General features: G+C 38.2%; 1 long non-coding RNA gene across 1 annotated transcript in view; it reads right to left on the bottom strand.

Moving 5' to 3' along the window:
* Window positions 1-4,804: 4,804 nt before the first annotated feature.
* The window catches only part of LOC111729838, a 157,523-nt gene continuing 154,288 nt past the window's right edge, over window positions 4,805-8,039 (bottom strand). The window contains exons 4-5 of the long non-coding RNA XR_002776410.1: window positions 7,436-7,518; window positions 4,805-6,142 (exon numbers count right to left, since the gene is read on the bottom strand). This is a non-coding gene — a long non-coding RNA (uncharacterized LOC111729838). The remainder of the gene's footprint in view (window positions 6,143-7,435; window positions 7,519-8,039) is intronic.

The following is an 8,039-nucleotide window of genomic DNA, read 5'->3' as shown; positions in this document are numbered from 1 at the left end:
AAACAAAAGAAAAAATAAACAAATGGGACTACATCAAACTAAAAAAATTTTGCACAGAGAAAGAAACTATCAACAAAATGAAAAGACAACCTACTGAATGGAAGAAGATATTTGCAAATCATATGTCTAATAAGGGGATAATATCCAAAATGTATAAGGAGTTTATACAACTTAACACCAATAAATAAATAAATAAATAAATAAATAAATAAATAAACCAATTAAAAATGGGTAGAGGACCTTAATAGACATTTTTTTTTTCAGTGAAGACATGTAGATAGCCAATGGACATATGAAAAAAATGCTCGACCTTGATAGTCACCAAGTAAGTGAAAATTAAAACCACAATGAGCTATCATCTCACACCTATCAGATGGCTATTATTAATAGGTCAACAAATAGAAAGTGCTGTCAAGGATATAAAGAAAAGAAAACGCTTGCACACTGTTGGTAGGGTTGTAATTTGTGCAGCCACTATGGAAAACATTGTGGAGAGTTTTCAAAAAATTAAAAATAGAGCTACCATATGACCCAGCAATTCCACTTCTGGGTATTTATCTGAAGAAAACAAAAACATTAATTCAAAAAGATATACACACCCTATGTTCATTGCAGCATTACTTTTATTATAGCTTCGATATGGAAGCAACCTAGTTGTTCATCGAAAGATGAATAGATAAAGAAGATGTGGTATGTATACGTAAATCAATCAATGAAATATATATATATTTCATGCAATGTTACTCAGCAATAAAAAATAATGAAATCTTATCATATGAGACGACCTGAATGGACCTAGAGGTTATTATGCTAAGTGAAATAAGTCATACAGAGAAAAACAAACACAGTATGATTTCACTTATAAGTGGAATCTAAAAAAACAAAACAAATGAATCAACAAAACAAAACAGAAACAGACACATAGACATAGAGAACAAGCGAATGGTTGCCAAAGGGGAGAGGGGTTGGTGATGAGAGTGAAAAATAATACAATAAAATAAAAACTTAACTGACAATGAAATAGCTTAACACAATAGAATTTCTTTTTGTAGGAAGTATAAAAACTATAAAATTAGTGAAGAAAAAATATGTGATAACATGTAAATATGGTATACATTTGTTAAAGTGTGTTTATGCCAGTAAATAGTTATTTTACTGCCGTTCCAACAACAGTTGTATAAGATGATCATAATACAAGACAATTGCAATACTGGTGCAAAAATAAGTAAGTAAGTAAGTAAGTAAGTAAGTAAGTAAGTAAGTAAAAATAAATAAATAAATAAATAAATAAATAACTTTGATGAGGTGCCTTAGGAACTCAACTCTTGTTTACATCAATTAGTCCTTGGCAAAACTGGTTTTATTATATGTCATTTTGCCACAGTTCCAAGAACCTATCAACAATGTCATCTGAGGACTTACTGTATCTTTCACAGAGATGAGAGATTTACAGTATTTGTTGTTTAAATTATTTTAGATGCAGTATTATAAGATATTTTGGTATGTATTTTTTTTTGTATTCTTGTTGATCTTTATTATTTTTATTGATGTATACATTTATATTTGGACTCTAATTGGCCCTATCTTTTGAAAAAATGTAACTGAAAAAATAGTGAAATGGTATAATACATTGAGAGAGGAGATGAGAAAAAAAGATGCAAAAGTTTCGGTTGATATATGTAAAGCTAAGTTACCTACATTTAAGATGGCTATGAACTTTGAAAAAGAAGTTTATTTTTAAATATTTCTTGTAGCTACATTCTATAAGATGTGAAAAAATGAAATCTCTTTCACAGCGTATATTTTGGATCATTTCACTGTGGAAAGATCATTGAACTGATAAGATAATTCAACAAGCAATCATTTAATAATTTTGTCTACGTTTTCTTATATAGAGAGAATAACAACATTTTCTTACTATATACTATGCACTTTGCTATTCTTTTTATATACATCATTTTATCCAAACTTTACAACTGTTTTATGAGGTAGATACAATCATGCTCAGTTGCAGCAGAAGAAGCTGAGACCACATTACAGGGAATAATTTAACACAGATATCAGAGATAAGAAATAGCGGACTTGAGGTTTGAGCCCAGGCCCTAATTCTAAAGAATATGCTGGTCAGGTCAATGAGAACAATCAAGTCTACTGTAATGCAGGAGCTCCAGGCCAGAAATCTGCACCTGGGCCTTGGATATTAAAAAACAAACAAAACAACAACAACAACAACAACAACAACAAAAACCACCAGGAGGACCAGCAGAATGAGACATGCTGCTTATTACTCACAACATAAGGAGACTTCAGCATTTGGTCAGTTGGAGCTGCAGAAAAAGGCAGGCAGCCAGCCATCCAAGAGCAGGCATTGTTTTATATGCAAAGAGAGGGGAGGGGCATTGCCTCATCCCAGGAACAAGAGTCTTTTCCAGCAGATGAGAGCCAAACATGCTGCCTAGCTAGTGTTGGGGAGGACCAGACCGGCAGTGTTCTCCAGTGGAGCAGGGAGAAAATGTCCATGGGAATGACCAAAAGGGCAGATAATGCCAATGGGAGCAATGGGAAGTGTCCTTGGGGGCAAGCACAGCCCAAGCAACACTTTGTTCATTGTCCTCCTTGAAGCTGCTGACCCAGCAGCCCTCTTTGCATCCCATATCCATGGCTGTGTTTGAATTAACCCCACATTTACATATAAATTATAAATTATTATCAATATGTTTGCTTTCTGTTTAAAATACTAAGAATTTGTTTGAGTACACAGCAATTCCAGGATATTAACAAATCAGTGTTTTAGACCTAATGCTAGTCTTAGAATCAGAATGTAGACTGGGATGAATTGACTAAAGTATATGTCATTTTATAAAGTCCATGCTAGGAAACCAGTTAACTACTCTTAGGGATATCTCAATTACCCATACAACTTTCTTCTCAAATATAATGAAAAGTAGGGAATATTTTTACTAATATAACCACCTTTTCAAATGGAAGTCAAAGAGCAAAGAGCAACAGGTCATTTCATAGGTGACTCTAGGCAGGGGCTCTCTCTAGAGAAAAAGAGATAAAATTCACAGGCACCACAGAATGTATGACAGATGGCGCAATATCTGCCCTAGTCAAAAATTGAACTGGTTTAGAAAGCAATGATTTCTTCTATATATCTCCCTGTCAGTAGCAAATAATCAAATCACCTCAGACACTTTGAACTTTCAACTTATTTAACATACAATAGTGTTCATTGAAAAAATGTTTAACAAAGAGTACAAATAAATTAATTTATGATGGTTTTCTTTTTCAGATTTGGGTCAGAACAATAATTTATCATTTAGCTCTTAGGGAGTCTTGGTTATTTCAAACCAGAGAAATTTAATTTTCTTCTAAAATTTTTGCTTATTTATCTTAGCCAAAAGAAATATTACATCGTTAACCTCAAAGAAATTCTAATAAACAAAAATAATTTAAAAGCTTTATTAGGTTCAATTAATTGGTTATAATAGCCTGATTTTGTCATGTTTCAGTAAGCAATATATTGTAATTTTGATGATCTCCAATTCAGTTCAGCAAATAAGTTCTGCATAGTAAAGCAAAGATTGAGTTGTCTTGATAATTATCAAAATCATTGGTCTGTTTTGTATTTGTAGTAAATTGATTAATTAGCTTTTTAATTGCATTTCAAGTTTAAGGACTCTAAAACAAAGGTAATTTATTTTTCCGTATAAACTAGTATGTTCATATTTCTAACTTTCAATGTTTACAACAAATTTAAAATAATCTTTTCATATAACAAAAATCGCTATAGTACACTTAATAATAGCTTCGGACATTCGTCTAACAGTTTCAGTATTATTGAGATGGGCATAATCATAAGTTCCTGTCAAACAAAAGATTGTTATTCAAAAGATTTAGGCTTATAATTCAAAATCTTATTTATCCTTTGTTCATCCTAGCATGGCATTAAACTCTGTGGGTCAAAAATCATATCATAAAAGTCAGAAATGGCTATTTATGGAACATGCATTTGTGACAAGTAGCATTTTATAAGTATGTTTGTCGAGCTTGTAATATTACTTGAAATTCATGTTTTTTGATTTATCTTGAAAGATAAATCCTCGTTTTGTTGTAGCTGCCAGCCCCTGATAGACACACGGAACACCAGAAATCAGTGAGTTATAGGAAACACACTCTTTATTCAGCCAGCTGGATTTGCCAGGGGTATGCAGACTCCAAATTAAGCAGCCCCAAAATGTACAGGTACAGGGTTTTTTAAGCCCTAAACCCCATTCTTCATCCTGTTTGAACACACAAGTCTATTTTTCTTCTTTTTACTAACTGTCAACCCAGAGGTTGGTTGTGCAAGTGGGAGGTACAGAAGCAGAGTGTTATGTTCCCATGGGCGATATCCAAACAGTAATTTTTCCAACCAGCACATTCCCCACTGGCCTTAGCAGAAAATCAAATCCTTGATTCTTTATGTGGAATTTGCTTATACCCTCTATTTTGTATTACTAAAAGTTTAATAGAATTAATTCTCTTCCTTATATATGCAAACAAGAAATCGAGGAAACATGGGCCAAAAGTTAACAAGAGGAGGAGGAAGATTAAAGGTCCAGCTACAGCAGATAGGAGGGTTGTTAGCCATGGCGACCAATTGAACATCCTATGAAACTAGTTATCTGATTCTAGTCTTTGTTTTTCCCCGGCATCTAAATTTCTCTGTGCTAGTAGTAAGCTTTCTCTAATTATTTCAGAGTTATTGGCATAGAAGCAATAACTCTAGGTTTCACTTAGAGCCATACATAATCCGTCTTGTTCTAAGAATAATAAATCTAAACCTCTTCTATTTTGGAGGACTACTTCTGCTAGTGAATCAACTTGAAGTTCCAGTCTGCTGAGCTTAGTTAAGTTTAGGGGAGTTCCTACCTCGACATAGTAAAGAGGTTTTGGGTTTAAGCACAACCAGCAATCTTGTCCTATGCCTGGGGTGGTCTTATTTAAGATCTTGTGTATTGTCGTTAGCATAGTTATTGATGTTCCTTCTGGTTCTGGTTGTGGCTGGTCGAATGCCTGGGTTTAATAGCTGTTAGGCTACTACTTAGAGGGGCCAGAGCTGGAGTTGGAGTTGCTCTAGAAACAGAAGTTTTCTTAGGTGTAAGACTTTGGGGTAGTCCTAGAACTACAAGTGGTTTGTTGGGTCCTATAGGGTTAGCATTCCTGGGAGGGTGCTTAACCTGTATAGTAAAATATAATCCTGAATCATACCCGGTTTTATATAATCTGATACCCCGTGTCTGTCTCGTGAGCCAATAGTGTTGTCCCCCAGGGCTACCAGTTTTGATGGTGATTATGATAGGGTTGCAAGACCCAAGAGAGCATGTGGAGGGGCTTGGCGCTCTTATTAATCTAATATGATTATCATTCTGTTTTTTATAATTATCTATAGTGGAAATAGTCTCACAACCCCAGTTAGTATAAGAAAATTGGCCTTGGCCAAGTCCCATATTACCTATGTGGCTAGATGTCCCTAGGTAATGTCCTTGAGGACAAATATAGAGTTCTATCTCTAAGAGGCTTTTCTCGGCCGATAATATGCCACAGCCGGGTCCCCTCCTTGTAGCCTAAGTATGCTCCTCCGCCTAGGAAGGATCCCGATCCAAGGTGGTGTCCAGCCGTTGCAATGGCGAGGGGATCTCAGGCAAGACAGCACAAGTTTACTCGGATCTCTGGAGTACCGTGGCTGGTGATGTTCTGGGTAATGATGTCACTGGTCTCGGTTACTATAAGCTCCTATACTCTAGGCCGGTGTATGTTTCTGTATGCCTGTGCTAAAGAGGGAGAAAGGAAGAAACAGAGGGTTAGACTTATGTATGCTTGAGTCTTAGTCTTAAGGGCCCATCTTCCTGAGCTGTCTACTCTTGTTCACGTGGGAGTGATGAATCCACGATGGGATGCTGTCTACTTTAACTGCAGTGGGTGTCATCAGGTAGACAGTGAAGGGTTCTTTCCATTTGGGTTTTATTCCCTTGGAAGTGAATTTCTAGATCCACACAGAGTCCCCAGGCTGAAACTCATGGGGAAGTCCCTCCCCTGGGGCTGAGTGGGCAGCACAAATGCAGGACCAAATCTTCTTCTGTACACTTTGAAGGGCCTGTAAAGATTTAAGTAAGACAAAGTTACGTAGTTCTGCCTTTTTCTCATCTTCTATTCTAGGTACTAAAGGTGGGGGTTTTCCAAAGAAAATTTCAAATGGGGTGAATCCATTAATATATGGAGTACACCTGGCTCGAAGAAGAGCAAAGGGGAGAAGTTCTACCCAGGTCCCACCAGTTTCTAATTCTAACTTGACTAACGTCTCTTTTAGGGTCCTATTTATTCGCTCTACTTGGCCCAAACTATGGGACCGGTAGGCATAGTGAAGTTTCCATCACAAATTTAGGTAGCTAGCCAATTATTGTGATACTTTTGCTACGAAGACTGGCCCGTCATATGACACTAAAGTTCCAGGAAGACCAAATCGAGGGAGGATTTCTCGTAGTAGTTTCTTAGTAACTACTAAGGCAGTCTCTTTCTTGGTGGGGAAGGCCTCTACTCATCCTGAAAAGATGTTTATAAAACCAAGAAAATATTTGTAGCCCCCCACAGTCGGGGTTACCTCAGTCAAATCAAATTCTCAGTGGTCCCCCGGATAAGTTCCTCTTTCCCCATGCCTAGGTTCTTCTATCTTCCCCTTCTTTGAATTAACTTGGGCACAAGCTGGGCATCATGGGGCAATCTCCTCTGCAGTTCTTCTCCTTTCTAACAAGTAAAAGTAGTGGTCTAAAGCTTGGAGCACCTTAGTTTGTCCTAAGTGTATGATCTGGTGTAGTTGGTGGAGGAGAGTCCTTCCAAGGGCACGTGAGAGCCCAATTTTTCCATCTGCGGTCATCCACCACCCCTGTTGGTTCCTAGTGGCTCCTTTATCTTGAAAATATATGTTCTCTTCCGCCAATAGGTCGGAGACAGAAGCAGTTCTGGGTAAGGGACAACAGTCAGTAGATGTGGTGGAAACCCCACTGGCCTTGTGGCCGCTGTTCTTGCCTCTGCATCGGCTCATCGATTTCCCTCAGCCTCAGGACTATTCCCTTTTTGATGCCCTTTTCAATGAACAATAGCAAGACCCTTAGGCATCTATATGGCTTCAAGTAAGGCTAAGATCTCCTCCTTGTTCTTGATGTCCTTCCCAGCTGAAGTCAGAAGCCCTCTTTCCTTGTAGATGGCTCCGTGTACATGTGCAGTGGCAAAGGCGTATTGGCTGTCAGTGTATATTGTGACTGCCTTATCCTTTCCCCATCTTAGTGCCTCAGTGAGGGTGATGACTTCGACCTTTTGAGCAGAAGTCCCATGGGGAAGAGCTTGTGACCAGATGGTGCCAGTTAGAGTTACAACTACTGCCCCAGCATACCTTCATACTTCCTCCATGAAGTTGCCCCCGTCCGTGAATAGAACTTCATTGGCCTCAGGCAGAGGGGAGTCTTTGAGGTCTGGCTGCAAGGAACACACAGCGTCAGTGAAATCTATGCAGTCATGAACAGGGGTCTCGGGGTCTGGGTCTGGCAACAGATTGGCTGGGTTGATGACAGTAGCTTTGGATTTTAGCCATATGTTTGGGGTCATCCGGTGCCTCCCTGTTGTTGAACACCTTCTGGGCTATCTTGACAAGTTGGGACAGGTTCATCCCTGCAAAACTTTCTAATTTTTGTAATTTACACCGGATATCAAGGGCTACCTGAGGAGCAAAGGCTACATTAATTGCCCACTGGTTCTCAGGGGCCTCAGGATCAATGGGGGTGTACACCCGGTATGCCTCCTATAGTAGTTCAAGAAATGCTCCGGGGGATTCCTGAGTTCTCTGTATAACTTCAGTTACCTTAGAAAGGTTAGTTTACTGACGAGCAGCCATCCTAATTCCCCCAATTAGAATCTGGTAGTACTGATCTAATGTCGTTCTCCCTGCCTGAGAATTGTGTCCCCAGTCTGGGTGGGTGGAGGGAAATTCCTCCTCAATC

The sequence above is a fragment of the Pteropus vampyrus genome, unplaced genomic scaffold (genome assembly GCF_000151845.1).
Source record: "Pteropus vampyrus isolate Shadow unplaced genomic scaffold, Pvam_2.0 Scaffold284, whole genome shotgun sequence".
In the NCBI taxonomy this organism is placed as follows: domain Eukaryota; kingdom Metazoa; phylum Chordata; class Mammalia; order Chiroptera; family Pteropodidae; genus Pteropus; species Pteropus vampyrus.
This window is presented reverse-complemented; position numbering and strand designations above follow the sequence as displayed.